Source organism: Schistocerca americana, chromosome 4 (genome assembly GCF_021461395.2).
Source record: "Schistocerca americana isolate TAMUIC-IGC-003095 chromosome 4, iqSchAmer2.1, whole genome shotgun sequence".
Lineage (NCBI taxonomy): Eukaryota > Metazoa > Arthropoda > Insecta > Orthoptera > Acrididae > Schistocerca > Schistocerca americana.
In genome coordinates, this window is record NC_060122.1 from 296,095,279 (window position 1) to 296,116,834 (window position 21,556).

A 21,556-nucleotide genomic window follows, 5' to 3' on the forward strand; every position below is an offset into this window, starting at 1 on the left:
AGATGTCGTTTGTTTCTTCTCAGAAATTATATTAACGCAAGTTCTCTGATTTAATAAATATTAGATCCACATTGCATGAACTTTCAAGACTCAAACTCGCGATGAACGTTGTCAAAATTAATGATCTTGTCAAATATATTATTAATTCATTCACATAATTCTTCATAAATAAATTCTCGGAACACGTATTTAAACTTTAGTAGCATCCACTAGTTTATTATCTTCCTACATACAGACGTGAACCTGAGCCTTGACAAGATAGGACTGAACATTTACAACAAGATTAAACTTTCTATGACGTTATTGTTGTAGAAACATTAAAAAATCTCAATTTTTCAATTTTCAGAAGCACGACGCAACAACTCGGTTTCAGGATCTTCTGTTGCTCTTTGGCTGTCGACCCGCGACGTATAGTGGCCAGCAAATTTCTCTCTGGTCCCGGCAGTGAAGATGCTGTCTCCGTTCGTTGCGCCGCCCTCTCCGTACATGAAACATAAAAAATAAATACAAAACTTTAGACAGTTCACAACCATTACAAATATTACAAAAATACATAAACAGAAAAATAAATTAAACGTATATTCACCTACAAACTGGGCTGACACTGGTGGATGGGTGACGCTTCAATTTCGCTTCAATCCCACTAATGCTAATTGTGGGTGAGCTGGTCCGATGATGTTCCACGTGTGCAGACGTGCATATGGAGCCAGATCTGGCGATCGTGCAGGCCAAGGAATCACTCTGCAGAGCATGTTTGGCTACAATAGCGGTGCATGGGCGAGCTTTAATCTGTTCGAAAACACCCCCTGGAATGCTATTCATGAATGGCAGTACAACTTGTCGAATCACCAGACTGACGTACAAATTTGCAGTCAGGGTTCGTGGGATAACCACGTGAATGCTCCTGCTGTCATACGAAATCGCACCGCGCTCCAGTTGTATATCCGGTATGTGTACGCCAGTTGTACGCGTATATCCGGTGTGTCTACGCAGCAGACAGATTGCTTACACACGATCACCTGGGCTCCTTCTAACCAACACAGAGCAATCACAGGCACCGAGATAAACCACCTTTTACCAGAAAACGCAACAGTCCTCCACTCCACTCTCTAATGAGCTATCGATTGACACCACTGAAGTCGGAAACGGCGGTGGTTTGGGGTCAGTGGAATGCACACGTCTGGCTCGAAGCTGTTCTTGAAGCATTCGATTTGTAACAGTCCATTGTGTCACTGTAGTGCCAACTGCTGCTCAAATTGCTGCTGCAGATGCAGCACGATGGGCCAGAGTCATAACCAAACACGATGGTCTTTCCTCTCTATAGGGCCACGTGGCCGTCCTGAACCCGGTCTCTTGTGCTCGTCCTTCCCGTGATCATCGCTGCCAGCAACCAGGTTGGGTGGCTTCATTCCTGCCAAGTCTTTCTGCAACATCGCGAAAGGAACATCCAGCTTCTCGTAGCTCTATTATACGACCTCGTCCAAACTCAGTCGGCTGTTGGTAATGACGTCTTTGTCGTTTTAAAGGCATTAATCACTGTCATCAACTCACTACGTCCAATATTAAAGGTAACTAACGCTCACTACCATTACAGTGTGTATTTAAGGCAAAGCTCTTTTGCATCCTCGTAATGGCGCTACGAACGCCACTCTCATGCGACTGGCCGAAATCCGAGTAGACATCATCTTTCAGATGTAGAAACACGCCTACCAACTTTTGTTTATCTCACACAACTCCTTGGTGATGGGACTTTTTTGCTGCCAGTGTAAGTAATTACTTACGAAAGGGAACTGTCTGTAGTAAGCTGGTGACCGTATTCTTTGTTATTATTCTCTGCAAATAAGTCCTGCACTACAGTCTGGAACCGCGCGACCGCTATGGTCGCAGGTTCGAATCCTGCCTCGGGCATGGATGTGTGTGACGTTCTTCGGTTACTTAGATTTAAGTAGTTCTAAGTTCTAGGGGACTAATGACCTCAGAAGTTGTCCCATAGTGCTCAGAGCCATTTGAACCATTAGAACCTAAGCAGTTTGGTCCCTTAGGAATTCACACACATTTGAACATTTGAAACCTCGTATGGTGCGCATTCCCAAGCCTGCGTGATCGACAGTGACCGCACCGACATTTCCGTCGGCGTGGCAAAATCGTAGTCCGTGTCTGGTGTCAGGAAGTATTCTTTCGCTCACCGCGTCATTGACGACTTTGACGTACACCGTACTGATTAACATGGACAAATGGATGTCCAAGATGTCGGAAGCTGGGATCTTGGCAACGTCGCGTAGGCAGCGCTCCACTTCCAAGGCCTTTGTTCGTGTGTAGTAGTTCCAGAAGCTGAATCGTAGTGTTGATTTTCTAAAACGGTTGGCCATGGTTCTACTACACGTAAGCGACACGTATGTGACGGCCGCTGAAAAGTAAACAGCGAGCGCGCTCGCTCCGCAGGCGGAAATAACAGCAGGTCCGCACTACACGGCTGCGAAAGCCGCACTACCATTGGCTATCCGTGCACGACTCACGGCCAGTCCATATATGATTGACGACATGTTGAAGTTTGGTTCTGGTTGTGAGTAGTGCACGGATAGCCAAATGGCGCCGACATAGATGGCTTGTGAGGCAGGTAAGGCAGTCGCTCGCAATAAGCGGGAAATCCGGGTTCGAGTACCAGCCTGGCACAAATTTTCATTGTCGTCATCCTATTCCACAGCTGATGGTAGTCATTATTGATTCAAATGGCTCTGAGCACTATGGGACTTAACATCTATGGTGATCAGTCCCCTAGAACTTAGAACTACTTAAACCTAACTAACCTAAGGACATCACACACATCCATGCCCAAGGCAGGATTCGAACCTGCCACCGTAGCACTCTCGCGGTCCGAGACTGCAGCGCCTAGAACCGCACGACCACTTCGGCCGGCCACGTAGTCATTATTCCCAACAGCGAATTCACTGATGTCATTCCTATAAAGTTGGGTTCCCATACGGTAAATAGTTTTCCGTCTATGCTGACTCAAGCAGAGAAAGCTTAATGATAACCACCCTGTACAGTGTTTGATTTCCTGATTGCTTCTGAGTCGCTATTGTTGATCTACAAGTTTGGGCCTAGAATTTTTCTTACGATTTTGCATTCCTCTTTCTCATTGTTTTTAATGTCAGTTTTACTGTTCAAAATTAGTGTTCCTGATACAGAAAAATGTCCTGTTTTAACTACTATACTGTCATGTCTTTGTCACGTGTGCTTAAAAAGTGGTTCAAATGGCTCTAGGCACTGTGGGACTTAAAATCTGAGGTCATCAGTCCCCTAGAACTCAGAACTACTTAAACCTAACTAACCTAAGTACAGCACACACATACATGCCCGAGGCAGGATTCGAACCTGCAACAGTAGCGGTAGCGCGGTTCCAGACTGAAGCGCCTAGAACCGCTCGGCCACACCGGCCAGCTATGTGTGCTTAGAGATACATTTCTTGTTGTTAACATTTTGGGGAAGTCGTTATGCATTTTCCACCGTTTCTCATCTAATTATGCTTGCTTTTGTTTCGATTCAATTTTCACCGAAATAATTAAATTGTGGGACTCGTTTAATTTTGCCATACTTCGTCTACATGAATTTCGGCGCTTCTTAATTGTAGGTCATGTATTCCGTCTTTTCAGAAGATTTCTGGAGACTGCCTTTTTCTGTGGTTTCTTCCGTAAGTTCAATCTGATTTTTGGCTGAAGAAATGTCGCGAGTTAAAACTGATGAGTCGTCTGCAAATGCTTAGTAATCTATAGATAACTAGCCTCTGCCTAAAACGATTCGTTGGTCAGTTTTTTTGACTGATTTCTATTCTTGTGTCACTTTCAGTGACACAGCTGAAAAGTAAAGGCGGCAGCCCATTTCCTTGAGTTACCCCCGTTTTGATTTGGAAAGGACGTGAGAGCTCCTGCATAAATATAAACTTGGACTCGCATCTGTCAGCGTCTGTTTTATGATTAAAAATGTTTCAGATCTACATATTATTGTTGTAATATCTCGAACAATGATACGAGGTCAATTGACTAATACGGTTTCTTGAAACCGACAAATGTGCAGTCTAAATTTTCCTGTTATTTGTATTCTTTATAATAATTCTTTTGTTCTTTTTTATTTCGGCCATTAGTGATGACTTCTGCTGTTTCAGAATCGTAGTGATTTGCATTACATTTATCAAAATTACCGCAGCAGTTTTGCTTCGAGGAGAGTAAAGGAGGAGACTTTAATTTTCGGCTCTTGGCGTACATTTCCCAACCTCGTTTTCGCTGTGTTTCAAACCCATGTTTCTTTTCCCAAACTGTTGGGCTTACAGTCACACAGTAATTGTGAAGAAACCGATCCGGCTGTGGTTGTGTAGCAGCAGTGCATTATCGTTGTGACCGCATTTCCTCTTAGCTGCACCCTTGTGTCGCGCAACGCCTATAATTCTTTTTAAGAAATTTATGTTCATCCATGGTGACATGATTTGCTGCTTTTACTTCGGTGCCTGTCTACTCTGCTGTGTATCGTTTTTCTCGCCTGCCCCATTCATTATTCGCGCACATTCTTGACACCTCGGCTCCCTAGAGCTTAGTGCCAGTAGGAAGACAACACCTACGTGTCATGCACTTTCGGATATTTATGAAAATTGAAAACAGTGAAATGGGAATATATACGAGGGGTCACTTCAACAAGGTACACATTACCATGGCAGGTCAACGCAGCACTAGATGCCAAAGTGACAGATGCGTGACTCCATTTTTCAACATAGTTAACAAGTCTGTAAACAAGGATCACAATGTTCTACCAGTCGTTGAATTCCTCGACGACATAGATCGCCTCCTCCACCATGGAGCCATTCAAGAACGGCTGGGTGAACTTTCTCTTCGTTGGAAAATTTCCACACACCCCCTCTCCCGCCCAGATGTTTTTTTTTTTCAGCATACCCAAAAAATGTAAATCTTGCGGTGCAAGATGTGGACGCAGCATCACCCACGTTTTGTGGCCTTGGCCGAACTTTTGACACCATTTCACTACGACTGGGCGCGATACTGCATTTGGTCCACATACTGCTAGAATTTCACGGTGAATCTGTGTCTGGAATTTAGACCTTTGCACTCAAGAATCGAACCGTCTTGCGTACATCCACTTTGGAGTACGTTTCCAGTTGCCACGCCATTTCAGTTGCGCACTATGGTGCACCTGTTATCTGAACCGCACCAGAACGGTGTCTGCAGGAAACTGGAAACACGTACCCTTTTCTGTCAATGTGTCACTCTTGTGTCGCATGCATAACTCACTTTGTAAAGTCCCTATATATCAGTACACTGAGCCGGCAAAAGTCATGGGATACCTCCCTATATCTTGTCGGCTCTCCTTTTGCTCGGCGTACTGTATTCAACAGCTCGTTGGAAGTCCCCTGCAGAAATAATAAGACATGCTGCTTCCGCAGCCGTCCATAATTACGAATGCGTTGCTGACGCAGGCTTTTGTACACTAATAATCTCTCGATTATGTCCCATAAATGTTCGATGGGATTCATGTCGGGCAATCTGAGTGGTCAGATCATTCGCTCGAATTGTCCAGACTGTTCTTCAAACCAGTCACGAAAAATTGTGGCCCAATGACCTGGTGGACTGTCATCCACGAAAATTCCGTTGTTTTTTGGGAACATGAAGTACATGAATGGCTGAAAATGGTCTCCAGATAGTCGAACATAATGAAATGAAATGATCGTATGGTATGGTTGGCCTAGAGGCCCCATACGGGGAAGTTCGGCCGCCGCAGTGCAAGTCCTTTTTTTTTAATTTTACGCCACTTCTGCGACTTGCGAGTCAATGATTATGAGATGATGATGAGGGACACACAACACCCAGTCATCACGAGGCAGAGAAAATACCTCACTCCACCGGGAACCGAACCCGAGACCCTGCGCACAGGAAATGAGAACGCTACCGCAAGACCACGAGCTGCGGACATTGAAAATAATCATTTGCAGTCAGTGATAGCTTCAGTTGGACTAGAGGACCCAGTCCATTCCATGTAAACGTAGTCCATACAGTTATGAAGCCAGCACCACCTTTGAAATTTGGTATTCTTGGTACGCTCTTGACACGGAGGATCTGGCAATATCGAATTTCCTAACGATTACCGACGTGATATTGCCCATGCGTCTAGGTCCAGGGGTCAGGGATTTTCAGCTGCCTCGAGATGACTGGGTTTTTGTGTTGTCCTCATCATTTCATCATCATCATGAAATTGGCGAGATTGGGCAGAGCAAAAGTTGGGAATTTGTACGGGCGCTGATAACCTCGCAGTTGAGCGCCCCACAAACCAAACATCATCATCATCTAGGTCCAGCTACTATCCTGCGTTCAAATTGCGTTAATTCACGTCGTACGGCCATAATCACGTCGGAAACTTTTTCACATGGGTCATCTGACAACAAATGACAGCTCCTCCAAAGCACTGCCTTTTTAAACCTCGTGTACGCGATACTATCGCAATCTGTATATGTGGATAACGCCATCCCACGGCTTTTATCATCAGCCATTTGACATGATCAGCCATCTGACATCGACTGCCATATAAAGGCATCCTCCAGTTTCTCCATGCACTGCGGACTTCAGCTGTTCGCATCAGTACTGCTTGTGCAAACTTTCCAACAGAATCTACCTTTAGTAACGCTCTGCCCATGTATGTGAGTACCACGAGTCGGTTGCTGTGACAACGGCGAGAGACCGAAGCAGTGAGTGGTCCACGTCAAAAATCGTACACAAATCCGAAAGATCATACTGAAAATATTCCAAAACGTGGAAACCAGGAATCTACAACAGCGTACAGACAGGTCAAAACAGGAAAACGAGAGAAAAACCAAGACCTAGCGAGTAACTGTTTAGGAAGTAACATCGGCGATCGGAAACCTTCGAAAAATCAACACAACTGGACAAGGAAAGCGCGCACACTTTCGTCTCAGCTTACGAAGAAAGAAGTTCTTGCCAACTGACGCTAAGTCCAATGCCGCCTGCTCTGCGAACGCGAAACCAAACAACTCTGGAAGGCCAACGCTGGCGTGTCCATCTCCATCTCGATGTGAGAGTCCGGCGGGTATACGCAACCACCCACCTTCAGTTAGACAATCTCGGTTTTCCTTCATATTTTGGTATCCATCAAGGAAATTACATGGCCTATTTGGCATTCGATCGTGTGGCGTTTCCCACCAACTTTCATTTCATTTTTACACAGGTATTATTACGTCTTCCATTCTGCTCTCATCTCTGGTCCATTAGCTCCCTTTCTAATCTCTCTTCGCAGTTCCCAACGCATGTGTCATAATGAACCGAAATTTACAGGAAACTTCCAGAGACAACCGACATTTACGATGCCAAATCCTTTTTCAGCAATGCTTTAGTTAAATTTTATCTTCAAATTAAGTGATTCACATTTTACAGATCTTTATGTTATACGCTGGTACATTTGATAAAACTTTCCATCTTTCCAAGTTGGTACACAGCATAATGGTAATTTTGCACATTTCTGTGAATTAATCTCATGCTAAGAAAATCAGCTAGGCTACAAATTCTACCTAACACGAGGTACCAAAAGGGCACATATTGACAATAGATCAGTTATGCTGTTAGTAAAAACTGTTTATTCTTTAAGTAAAAATTTGTATTGTATACCAGAAGCAGTCTTAAATTCTCATAAATACTGTCACAAGGAAGGAAAGCCCAATACTCCAAGTCTTGAGCACATAGCAGATTTCGAAATCTAAAAATTTGTTTTTAAATTGTTTAAAGCAAACTAAGCTGCTAAATTTATCCTCGCATTTTTGTAAGCTTCAAACGATAGAGCTTCGCTTAAATTAACCACTACTGAAAAACAGCATATGGAAATATTCTGTAACCTGAATCATTACCGTTCGCGGGACATTCTAGAAAGAACTGTTGTAAGAGACAGAACAAACAGCGCACCACCATCGTCAGTCGTTGCACGGTCGTTGTTGAGGCAGCATGTAATTTATCAGTCAAGCACTTTTTCTTCATTTCATATAGACTTCGGAAACGTGTACGTGAAAAGATTTCTTCTCTTATTTGTGTATTTGATTTCGTGAACAGACGTTAAGATAAAAAAAAAGCTCTATTTAGAGCTCTCGAGTGACCCATCCTCGAATATTGCTCAACTGTGTGAGATCCTACGAAATAGGAGTTACATGGGATATTCAACGTATACAAAAAAAAAGGGGCAGCATGGATGATCGCAGGTTTGTGTGAGTCATGCGATATGAGGCCATTAACTAGCAGATGCCTGAGGACTGCGCGAAGTTTCAAGAATTAGTTTTAAGCGAGAAATCTATTAATATTTTCATCCGTCGATATCACTCGCGTAAGAAACGCGAAAACAAGTTTAGACATATAACAGCGTACACAGAGGCGTTAGACCGATCATTCTTCCCGTGCTTCACAATCGAGTGGAACGGGAAGGAGCCTTAATACACTACTGGCCATTAAAATTGCTACACCAAGAAGAAATGCAGATGATAAACGGGTATTCATGGGACAAATATATTATACTAGTACTGACATGTGATTACATTTTCACGCAGTTTGGGTGCGTAGATCCTGATAAATCAGTACCCAGAACAACCACCTCTGGCCGTAATAACGGCCTTGATACGCCTGGGCATTGAGTCAAACATAGCTTGGATGGCGTGTACAGGTACAGCTGCCCGTGCAGCTTCAAGACGATATCACAGTTCATCAGGAGTAGTGACTGGCGTATTGTGATGAGCCAGTTGATCGGCCACCATTGACCAGACGTTTTCAATTGGTGAGAGATCTGGAGAATGTGCTGGCCAGGGCAGCAGTCGAACATTTTCTGTATCCAGAAAGGCCCATACAGGACCTACAACATGCGGTCGTGCATTATACAGGACCTACAACATGCGGTCGTGCATTATACAGGACCTACAACATGCGGTCGTGCATTATACAGGACCTACAACATGCGGTCGTGCATTATCCTGCTGAAATGTAGGATTTCGCAGGGATCAAATGACGGGTAGAGCCACGGGTCGTAACACATCTGAAATGTAGCGTCCACTGTACAAAGTGCCGTCAATGCGAACAAGAGGTGACCAAGACGTGTAACCAATGGCACCCCATAACATCACGCCGGGTGATACGCCAGTATGGTGATGACGAATACACGGTTCCAATTTGCGTTCACCGCGATGTCGCCAAACACGGATGCGACCATCAAGATGCTGTACACAGGACCTGGATTCATCCGAAAAAATGAAGTTTTGCCATTCGTGCATCCAGGTTCGTCGTTGAGTACACCATCGCAGGCGCTCCTGTCTGTGATGCAGCGTCAAGGGTAACCGCAGCCATGGTCTCCGAGCTGATAGTCCATGCTGCTGTCAACGTCGTCGAACTGTTCGTGCAGATGGTTGTTGTCTTACAAACGTCCCCATCGGTTGACTCAGGGGTCGAGACGTGGCAGCACGATCCGTTACAGCCATGTGGATAAGATGCCTGTCATCTCGACTGCTAGTGATACGAGGCCGTTCGGATCCAGCACGGCCTTCCGTATTACCATCCTGAATCCACCGATTCCATATTCTGCTAACAGTCATTGGATCTCGACCAACGCGAGCAGCAATGTCGTGATACGATAAACCACAATCGCGGCAGGCTACAATCCGACTTTTATCAAAGTCGGAAACGTGTTTGTAAGCATTTCTCCTCCTTACACGAGGCATCACAATCACGTTTCACCAGGCAACGCCGGTTAACTGCTATTTGTGTATGAGAAATCGGTTGGAATCTTTCCTCGTGTCAGCAGGTTGTAGGTGTCGCCACCGGCGCCAACCTTGTGTGAATGCTCTGAAAAGCTAATCATTTGCATATCACAGCATCTTCTCTTGTCGGTTAAATTTCGCGTCTGCAGCACGTCATCTTCGTGGTGTAGCAGTTTTAATTACCAGTAATGTACAATGAGTACTATCCCGTATCACTTCACATTGGTTGGCAAAGTATTAGATTTAGATTCAGTTTCGGTGAACTGTCTTCTTCCGCAGAAATTCCCAAAAAAGATTCCTCTCTAAACGAAATATGTTAACATTAGATGAAAAAAATAGTAATTAAAAACTTTCGAATCAAAATGACGGATAAGAGCAGTGCATGTGTCCTTGTCAAGTATCAAAGTTATGTAAGCGTAGTTGTCAATGATGCAGCGAGAAGCTAGTATATAATCCCCATTCAGTCGTAATTGTGCTACTTACCCATGTTATTACACGGGTAAAGGGAGTTCTGTTACAATTAAATCATGATAACTTGAAGTTAATGTCATTACTTGCAGCTGAAAATACTGACGTACATGATTCTACAAATGATTGACGTACGTTGATAATTTTTCTGGATATTAGTACATTGCAGTTTCCAGATGACAGTCAACATCTCGAACAAAGGTCACGCACGGCCGAGTACCGTTGAGTTAGCTGCATGTACCGAGGAAGCTGCTTCCTGTCCTCGACTGCCGCGTTGTGCATTCAGATTCACGACGAAGATTACTGCGGCAGCGCGGAAAACGCAAAAAGCTTTTCCCTGTGCGTGGGCCTAAGTAATCTCTGCTGCAGCCAAGTGATCCTCGTATACTGTGTATGGAAAGCAGGCAGGCGGTCAGCGAGTTTTAAAAACTTTAGCTAGAGTCCGGGCAAGCTCACGTATAAATGTGGCCCGCGCCGCTCCTTATGTTTTTGCCCGTGTGGTATGTTGTTAAAATGCTCCCGCCTTCGCCAGTTTTCAATCTAATACAGGTGGGCCGAAGTATAGCCCACGAGTTTTCAGCAGTCTGCCAAAAATATTGGCTGATGTTTTGATACTGCATACTCGTTGTTATAAGAAATTATTATTATTTTTTTATTGTTATTGGCAGCTTGCATGACTGAATGGGAAATCCTGTCTGATTGCCGCATGATGGTTTAAGTCTCCGAGGTCATCAAGAATTCCTATTTAGTGGGAGATGCGAAGCTACTTGAAAAAGGAATAGCAGCGCCGATTCGAAAAACCGACTTTGGTGAGTGGGAGAACGATGAGCTGACGGCATGCCACTATCATAATAGCATTATATGGTTCCTTGTGGCAGAGGGTTAGCAGATAATCGGTTGGCAGACCAATGGGTTTGGGATGTTTGGGGAAGGAGACCAGACGGCGAGGTCATCGGTCTCATCGGATTAGGGAAGGATGGGGAAGGAAGTCGGCCGTGCCCTTTGAGAGGAACCATCCCGGCATTCGCCTGGAGTGATTTTAGGGAAATCACGGAAAACCTAAATCAGGATGGCCGGACGCGGGATTGAATCGTCGTCCTCCAGAATGCGAGTCCAGTGTCTAACCACCGCGCCACCTCGCTCGGTGGCAGACCAATGAAACGCAGGGAAGTTTTCATCGTGGAGTTTAATCTAGTTTCGGTTTTTTATTTTAAACTGCTTTGCATCGTGATTTACGGTGACTCATTATTTAACTAGCCTATATTTGATGTCATTTTGACTATTTTTCGACCGTGGCTGTCTCAAGAAATATGTAAGGTTTTTTTTTTTTTTTTTTTTTTTTTTTTTTTTTTTTTTTTTTTTTTTTTTAAATCCACTACCAGTCACAAACTTTGTCAACTATTGTATTACTTGAAACTTCCTGGCAGATTAAAACAGTGTGCCGGACCGAGACTCGAGCTCGGGACCTTTGCCTTTCCCGGGCAGCTGCTTTACCATCTGAGCTACCCAAGCACGACTCATACGCGGTCCTCACAGCTTCTGCCAGTACCTCGTCTCCTACCTTCCAAACCTTACAGAAGCTCTCCTGCGAACCTTACAGAACTAGCACTCCTGAAAGAAAGGATATTGCGGAGACATGGCCTTGCCACAGCCTAGGGGATGTTTTCAGAATGAGATTTTCAGTCTGCAGATTAGTGTGCGCTGACATGAAACTTCCTGGCAGATTAAAACTGTGTGCCGGATCGACACTCGAACTCGGGACCTTCGGCAAAGGTCCTGAGTTCAAGTCTCGGTCCGGCACACAGGAAGTTTCACATCAGCGCACACACCGCTGCAGAGTGAAGATCTCATTCTGAATTGTATTACTTATTTATTTAGCGACATGTTTCGAGGTAATACCTCATCTTCAGGCTAAATGGCATTACAAAGATAGCTTTAAAATAAGACCATACTGATGTTACATAGTCTTTTCGTAAATTCTGTGGTCATCCTGTGGAAGAATAGAAAACTTAGTAAGGGGTGATGCCACTTTGGAAGCTGGACTGATTTTTGCCTGAAAATGTTTTGTAAAAAAAAAAAAAAAAAAAAAAAAAAAAAGTGAGTGACCATTACAAAACATGTTCGTACAAACATCAGTCCAGCTTCCAAAGTGACATCCCCCCTTACTAAGTTTTCTCTTCGTCAACAACAGGATGACCACAGCATTTTCGAAAAGGCTATGTGGCATCAGTATGGCCTTATTTTAAAGTTGTTTCTGTAATGCCATTTAGCCTGAAGATGAGGTATTACTTCGAAACATGTCGCTAAATATATAAGTAATACAATAGTTGACAAAATTTGTCACTGGTAGCGGTAATTTAAAAAAAATCTTTACTTACAGCCTATATTTGCTCGGGCTAACTTCAATCAACCAGTTGCCACTGCAATATTCGCAAATTGAGGCGTCTACTGTAGCAGCTGCCAAGGTGCAACAAGCAGGCACCAATCAAAATTTCTCCTAAACCTAAGGTGATACATTGTGTATGAAACAGAGGAATGGAAAGGAAACGGATAGGGTGGGTGGGAAATTGGTGACTTCCAGCCGCACAGGACATTGTGAGAATGCAATGGCGAAATTTCAAAATTTGTACTCGACCGGGATTCGAACCCGGATTTACGGCTTCTCATCGCGGCACAGTCTCTGACCATCCCAATTTTGTAAACTTATCGCACACCGAAATAATGCAACATTAACCCCCTTCTCGCTAACTATTGATTCCAGTAGGAGCAAATGTCATGGACCCTTCACGCCGTAACTAAATAATATATATAAGAGTAGTGTCCGTTCTGTCTACGGGACTACAGCCCACATTTTCGTGTTCTTGTCTGCAAGGATCTTGGACACTCCTTAGCTTACTAGAACCAGTACTAGGGACGTGAAGCGTCTTGGGACACAGTGCTTTGCTCAAAACAATAACATTTTTGAAGATATTCAAAAAGATATTAATAATGAACAAATCAGCACTGGTTTCATCCCACAGCAGCTTCATTTTGCATAAATTTTCCTTTAATTCTTTTGATAATCTCCACTCGACTTTAATTTCATTACTCATGATATTACAGAACTTTAATTAGACGGTGATGAATAGTACTTTTCTTTCTATGCTTTCGTCACAAATTTATTCTCTTTATGCAATATATTTGCTACCAAACGTTAGAACAGCGGCATATGATCACTATAACTGGCTGTACTCGTCCATCATAAATGTCTTCAAACTCTTTCTCCATTACTGATCTGTACGTCTAGTAAAAGGTCATGTACCCCAATCAAAGCAACGTTGCGTTTAAATACAGCTGAAGTACTTCCATCTATCACACTACTACCTTCCCTCCCCAAAATTATGGCAATGGCCATTTTTTTTCCAACGATCAAAAAAATGCTCGTTTCTTCTTCCAGTAATACATCTTTCTCTTTTCATTTTTTAATCACTCACCTCTTCCACTCACTATGAAATGAAATGATCGTATGGCATTGCTGGCCGGGATGTCCCAGTCGGGTTCGGCCGCCAAGTGCAAGTCTTATTTCAGTCGGCACCACGTTGGGTGACGATGAGGACAACACGCAGTCTCCGAGCGGAGAAAATCTCCAACACGGCCGGGGATCGAACCCGGGCCCAGTGCATGGGAGGCAAGCACGTCACCACCCAGCTAAGCAGGCGGACTTCCACTCACTAGTGATATTCCACAGCTTCCCCACGTTGTTCTGTGTTTCTCCTTACCATAGTTTTCACCGCTTGCGTTGCTGTCACGACGAGAGTCCTAAGTCCACCTACCTGAAAGATATCTCGATCACGATGATGTTGAAGAAGTAGTACGGCCCGGTGCCTGGTGTGTCATTGTAATTGATGCCACTTCTTTTCTTCCTATTCTTAATCAGGTGTCTTCACTAGATCGGCGTATGTCCCCCCCCCTCCTCCCCCCCCTCCCGACACCCTCCGTCTCCCTCATCATTGTCCTGTTGAAAAATATCACCACGATACTTGTTGTATTTCAGATTTTATAAGCGAAACACCGTAGGCCTTTACCGTCCGAATGACGTCAGGTAAGGTGAAATTATTTATTTTTAAGTATTACATGGTATTCTGTATGTGTCTTTTCTGTTACAATTATAATTTACGAGTTGCTAACAAGGTGGTCCGGTGATGCTCTCCCGACGCGAAAAGAGGCAATGTAGCCGACAGATAGTGCAAAGAATACATACTGGAAGAGATTGTCATGAATTGTCTGAATTGCTATTGCGTAAAGAACTAAGTGAATGTGTACTGAGATAGTAAGACTTCTGTACGAGAACTCGAAGTGTGCACATCAAACCTCTGTCAAGCGTATATGTTGTCACGTACGTTACCGAATGAAACTTCTTGGTAGATTAAAACGGTGTGCTTGACCGATACTTGAACTCGGGACCTTTTTACCTTTCGCGGGCAAGTACTCTATCATCTGAGCTACCCAAGTACGACTCACGACTCCTCCTCACAGCTTCTTTTCTGCCAGTACCTCGTCTCGTACCTTCCAAACTCCATAGCAGCTCTTCTGCGAAACTTGCACAATTAGCACTCCTGGAAGATGTCTGGAAGGTAGGAGACGAGGTATTGACAGAATTGAAGCTGTGAGTACGGGTCTTGAGGCGTGCTTTGGTAGCTCAGATGGTAGACCACTTGCCCGCGAAAGGCAAAGGTCACGAGTTCGAGTCTGGGTCCAACACACAGTTTTAATCTGCCAGGAAGCTTCATATCAGCGCACACTCCGCTGCACAGTGAAAATCTCATTCACGTTCATGCCTGTCTTGAGAGCTACGAACCCAGCAGCAAATGAAATGGCTAAAGAAATATTCTGAAATTTAAATTTTTGCTCATGCACTCGTTTTTTTGCAGATGACATAGAATGAAAGCGTTAGTTAGTCTATTTTGACTGCTGTCAAGTAATAACTGAAGCTAGTTGCAACGAGAATTACGCTAAAAATAATTGCGAAAATTGGTATGCAGTAATATCTTTGAAAGATATCGATACTGAAGACGACGTTTGTTTGTTTCTCAAATACTAACAATTTGAACATTTTAGAGGTTACAAGACGAGTGTCCAGTCTCTTCAGACTTAGGGAAAAGGGTTTGCTGTACATTATATTTTATTGCAAGATTAAGAATTCAATCTGCTAAACATCAAGTGAGATAAGAAACAGAGAAAACTGTCATGAATGTGGCGGAAAACGTCAACTGTCTAACTGCTTTGAATTGAAGATACCCTTGGCCTCTCCCCCTGAAGCAAGAGTTTCCTAGTAACACCGCATGATGACGCAGTGTGTTCGTGACGTTCTTTTATCCCGTTAGAGTTCCCTCAGTGCCGGCAGTTGTGGCCGAACGGTTCTAGGCGCTTCAGTCTGGAACCACGCGACCGCTACGGCCGCAGGTTCGAATCCTGCCTCGGGCATGGATGTGTGTGATGTCCTTAGGTTAGTTAGGTTAAAGTAGTTCTAAGTCTATGCGACTGATGACCTCAGATGTTAAGTCCCATAGTGCTCAGAGCCATTTGAACTAAGTTCCCTCAGTGACCATTAGGTGTGACCTGCAGTCATACCCGATGGCTCCCCACACCATAACGCCAGGTGTAACACCGCTGCGCCCTCCAAAACATTGCAAGAATCAGCTGAGACAGATCAATGTTATCTGGGTAGCGCAGAACAGCAATTCATCGCTGAACATATTGTGACGCCATTCATCGCTGGTCCACGCTTCCCAGTCACGGAACTACTCGAAACGAATCCGTCTGTGCTGTGACAACGGCAGTCTAACCATGGGACTAGAATTCCCTGGTCCATCATCTGCTAGCCGCCAGCCGATGGCTCTGGATGACAAAGAATCTTGAAAAGAGTTCATTATTTGTTCCAGGATGGCAGGCGTAGATGTGAAAGGGTTTAGCCGTGCACAATATGGCAGTCCTCCCCTGTGGTGGTCAGACGTGGTCGACCGATACCTTGGCGGCGAGTAAGCCTGCCCTCTTGTTCCCATACAGTCCATCATTGAGCCATTGTCACATCGAAATGTCCCACAATTCTGGATATTTCACGACTGGATAAACTGGTCAAATGGAACATGAGGCTCCATATATGAAGGGATGCTGATAGGTTCTTGACTTTATACAGAAAAAATGCTGTTAAGCATTTGAAAAATATTTATTTATTCAACATATTCCCCTTGAGGTCAATACATTTATGGCATCTTTGCTTCAGCTTCTAAAACTCACCTACAAAAATATTTCGATTGTGCTATAAACCAGTCATCCTCAGCCGTTCTGGCCTGCTCACTGTTCAGAGCTCATTTTCGCTTAAGATCTTTCTTGGTGTTTGGGAATAGATAATAGTCTGAGGGCGCAAATTCAGGTGAATAGGGTGGATGTTTGAGAATTTAAAAGTGAAGATATGCCAATTTTGGCTGCGTGATGGCCGCCTTGTGAGGTGGGACATTGTCTTTCAGGAATAAATCCCTTTTCTCAGCTTTCCTCGGCGTCTGCAAACCAACTGCTGTTTCTGTCGAGAAGTTCAATATATCACTCTGCCGCGATGGTTTTTGGATGTTGTGAATAGTCAACAGCAGGATTCCATCCTTATCCCAGAAGACGGATGCTAGCAATTTTTCTGATGACCTTTGTGTTTTGTTCATCTTTGGACGTGATGAACCACTGTGTCTCCATTCTTTGGACTGTTCCTTTGTTCCTTGTATATCCACGTTGGCGAGACGATCCATAAACCCCACAGAATCCCAGCGAAATTGGACCAAAATGAAACCATTTGTTCACACTTGTTGTCTGCATTGAGAATTTGGGAATCCATTTGGCTAAGAGGTTTTCCACGTTCAAAATCTCATGAATAAGATGATCCATACGTTTTCGGGATATGTTCAGGGTCTCTGCTTCCTTTTTAGCAGTCACCCTGCGATCGTCCAGGATCATGGAATGAACAGCATCGACGGTTTTCAGAACTTTGGTTTCAATTGGCCTTCCAGGACGCTCTTCGTCTTCAGTGATGAAACACCCTGTTTTAAACGCACGAAGCCAATTCTTGGTAGCGGAGTAGGAAGGCCAGTTATCACCTAGTGTAACAGACATATTATCATACATTTGTTTGGGCGAATTCCCGTTTAAAAATATTCAAATGTGTGTGAAATCTTACGGGACTTTACTGCTAAGGTCATCAGTCCCTAAGCTTACACACTCTAGCATTCTGCGTGGTTTCTGTTGTTCTATGTCGTGTCTCCCTACCACTTTCGCGCAACGACGCTCTGAGCGTGTTTTTTAGGGAATTGACTAGTTTGAACCTGGTATCTGTTGCTGGTAAGGAGACGACAGACCACACATGACATGTAGAGTTCAGAAGAGTTCAGTGAGACTAGCGATGATATAACCAAATACTTACTGATTTCAGCGTCAGCTCCACTGCACTCCCTGTAAAAGAATCTTAATACTAACTAAATTCAGTGGAAGGGGTTCAAGGCTTTCCTATTTTTAGTTAGCTGGTAAAATAACGTCGAAAAAGCAGTTAAGTTTACCATTGGAAATTTTATTCTACTCACAAAACATTGTTTATAAATTGCACTATTGATAAAAGGAAATGTTTTAATACAGGATGATAAAAACCAACTGCGTTCAACAAAAATGTGAACGAATATTCCCTGAATGGGTTTCCAAGTTCTACAATGGATCGAAGCATGACCTATGCCATATCACATCTATAACCTAGGTTTAAATTAAGTTTCACAAAAAAGATAACTATCAAATGGTCTACAGTGACCCTCAATTATCTTTCATTACTTATCTAACTTGTCATAAATTACAGTGGCTGATGTGGCTTCTCAATAACCATATAACAGAAAAATCATCGCGTTTCAGATTTTAACTTACATAGCAAATGTGAAAACCATGAGCTTCAATTGACGGTCGACACTAGTATTACGTAAAAAGGGGATGTAACAGATGAGACCTCTGCAGTTCTGAGTGAAGCCTTATGCGCTCAAAAACGCGGCATCGCGTGCGTTCATTACCTTGTCAGTGTTCGTCAGGGGGCGACGGGCAGCACAGCTCCGCTCACCTCGCCGTCTCGGAAGCAACTCTTTTCTAACTTCTCCTTACTACAATTTACCGAAGTTAGTTTAAAAAAAGACTATCTGGCTTTGTTTTCATCTGACCATGAGGGTCTCAATGTTAACCTTAAGCTCGGCCTACAAAAATTCTGTCTATCCAATGAGAAATGTTATACGTTTCGTGGTGGGGCAATGTTTTTAAAGTTTGCAACGTAACAGAGGCGCGAAAAAGTCTCACGCTAAAACTTGCAGCTGGTGTGGCCCTTTTAGTGTTATCGTAAGATCTATACTGTTTTTCTGGAGGGCTCTATCTTTTAACATGGCCTGTGGGGATGGTCCTGTCGGTTACTTTTCGTGGTGGGCAATGTTTTAACGTTTTCAACGTAACAGAGACGCGAAAAAGTCTCACGCTAAAACTTGCGGCTGGTGTGGCCCTTTTAGTGTTATCGTAAGATCTATACTGTTCTTCTGGAGGGCTCTAGCTTTTAACATGGGCTGGAGGGTGGTCCTGTCGGTTAGCTGGCGACGTGGGTGTCCGTCCCTTATCGTAGGGCCTTCTAGCTTAACACGGTTCTGCTCTCGGCTTCTGTTCTCGTTTCTCCCCTCGGAACTGCGTCTGTCTCATGGTGGGAAGGTATGACATGCATTTAGGCGTTCTTGTGTTAGTCTGTGGTATTCCATTTGCTCACTCGTTACTCGTATTACTTTGGTTAATTTAATGTCACGATTTATTCGGAGCTATGTGACGTACTACTGGATTTGCTTATCATGTCAGGGTTTTCATGGAAGGTGTTGGATTTGCCTGACACCTTGCATATCACCACCCTTCGAACTTAATTATTGCACGGAAGTTAGGCAATGATTGAATCGTTGTCTATGTCAGTCAAAAATTATTCCTTTATCTAAATTTTGTTGCCTACTGTTCAGCCACGTTATTCTGGTTCTATGCTAATTTGTATTACTAATTTATATTTTTATATTCTTCCACATTATTCTCAAAAATATGTTTATATTGACAAGAGAAGAATATTTTTATATTATTATTATTATTAATTTTTAATTATTTTCTTTCTTTATTTAAGTGTGAAGTTCGTTTTTTAAGAAGTTTGCTATCGAAAGTGAGGAGTCTTTCACATCGATTTTCTTAGAAATATTTTTTTTATATAAATGTAGTAATTAAGTAAAATCTATTCCTAACACATTTTCTAAATATCATGTACAAGTAAAATGTTTTTGTTTCTAGTCAGATGCTGATAACATAGTCTCACATGAGTGCGCGGCGTCTCTGAGACCTTTCACGCTGATCAGTCAACATCTGAAGCTGTTCACATTCCTTATATACACAGTTGGGTCAGGTAACTACACTAAACGCGAAGAACACTAGTGCACTCGGGATACCATTTACCTGTGATTTCCCTAAATCGTTTCAGGCAAATGCCGGGATGGTTCCTTTGAAAGGGCACGGCCGATTTCCTTCCCCATCCTTCCCTAACCCCGAGCTTGCGCTCCGTCTCTAATGACCTCGTTGTCGACGGGACGTTAAAAAACACTAACCTAACCTAACGATACCATTTACCTGTTACAGAAAATTGCAACTCTAATCAGTGACATACCCGCCGATGATGTGTACATGCACTTACTTACATTGGCATCTGGGTGCTTCAACTCACCTCGAAAACTTAGATCCAAAAACTTGACGTAGAATTTAAACGTCAAAACTCATGTTATGTATTTTCGTATACTGTCTATCGTGAAAAAATTATTTTTTGTTGTAGCATTAGTTGTAATCAACATCTGCGTTTTATACAATTTTAGCACTAATATCCTCTTCCAAATAATCGTTCACCCCGAATTTCAAGGTATATCAACGTCAATAAACGTACATTTTTTTAGAAATTTTCCGGTTACGAGGGTTTTGCACAACATATTTCGTAGTAAATCAACGTTTGTCATTTAGTTACTGTAGCAAATATTATAACTAATAAATCATGCTACATTTAGTTCTGTTGCATTTATGGAAATCTCATTTTGTTTGCTAACTTCTACGTTAATCAAGTGGATCAATAATACTTTTAACTTAACAGAGTGGTAAATGGAAAGAGAACCAACAAGCTTACTTTAATGTTATTTATTTTCTGTTCTGTGAAACGCTCCACCAGCCACATTCCAGCCTAACTATGAATGCTGTTCTCGAGCCGGGGATAAGTTAGTCAACGTTCGTAAGTAGCTGGAAAAGCGCTCTGAATACTGTCGAACAGTTGGAAGCTACTGTGAATGGATCTATGGGAAACAGTCCCGGGAATCATGTACCAGATGTACCAAAGGTACCTCAAGTATTATCCTGTTTACCTAGTCTCCTCTACAGGAAGTATTAGACCTACCACTGCTCGTCAACTTGACTGAGTGGCATGTCGCTGGTAGGGCTAGGCGCCCAGTACAGACCAGGGAAGATTCAGGGTGTTACACCCATCTCTCTAACCATATCCTCGAGGTGCCGACTTCCACTGAAGCCTAAACTGAACCAGTGAGACTCACTTCACCTGTTGGGAAAGCTACTGTACCCTGTATCAAGAGGAGGCAAACACAAAAGAAACAACAGCTCAAATGTATGGTGAATAATGGCACCCTTTAGGGAACTGGCTGCAAGGGATGGGAAGCAACATCAGCTGCACTCATTGCGTATGTCTGGGGGCCTCATTCAACATACTGAAGAGGTGATTCCAGCAGCCATTGAGAAAACAGGATGTAACCAATTGCAGATTGTAGCGCACGTTGTAACAAACGATGCCTGTCGTCTAGATTCCGTGGTCATACTGGTATCATTTCGGAGACTGACAGAGAAGGTCCAGAAGACCAGCATTGCTCATGGAATTTCAACGAAATTCACAATTTTCAGCATTGTCCCCAAAAGAGGAAGTGGCCCTCTGGATCTTGAGTCGAGTGGAAGGACTGTACCAGAGACTTCGTAGGTTCTGTGACGTCCTGGACTGAGCAATAGAACTGTAAGCCCCCTAAATTGGTCAGGTGTGTACTACATATCAAAGGCTGTTTCCGAGTTAGCTGACTGTGTGTGGCTGCGCAAAGAATTTTTTAGATTAAGCAACTCTCCATCCAGTCCAGATAACGATAGTTGTAGCGCACACCTGGAAGCATCAATATAAGATAAAAAAAAGACTCTACGGGC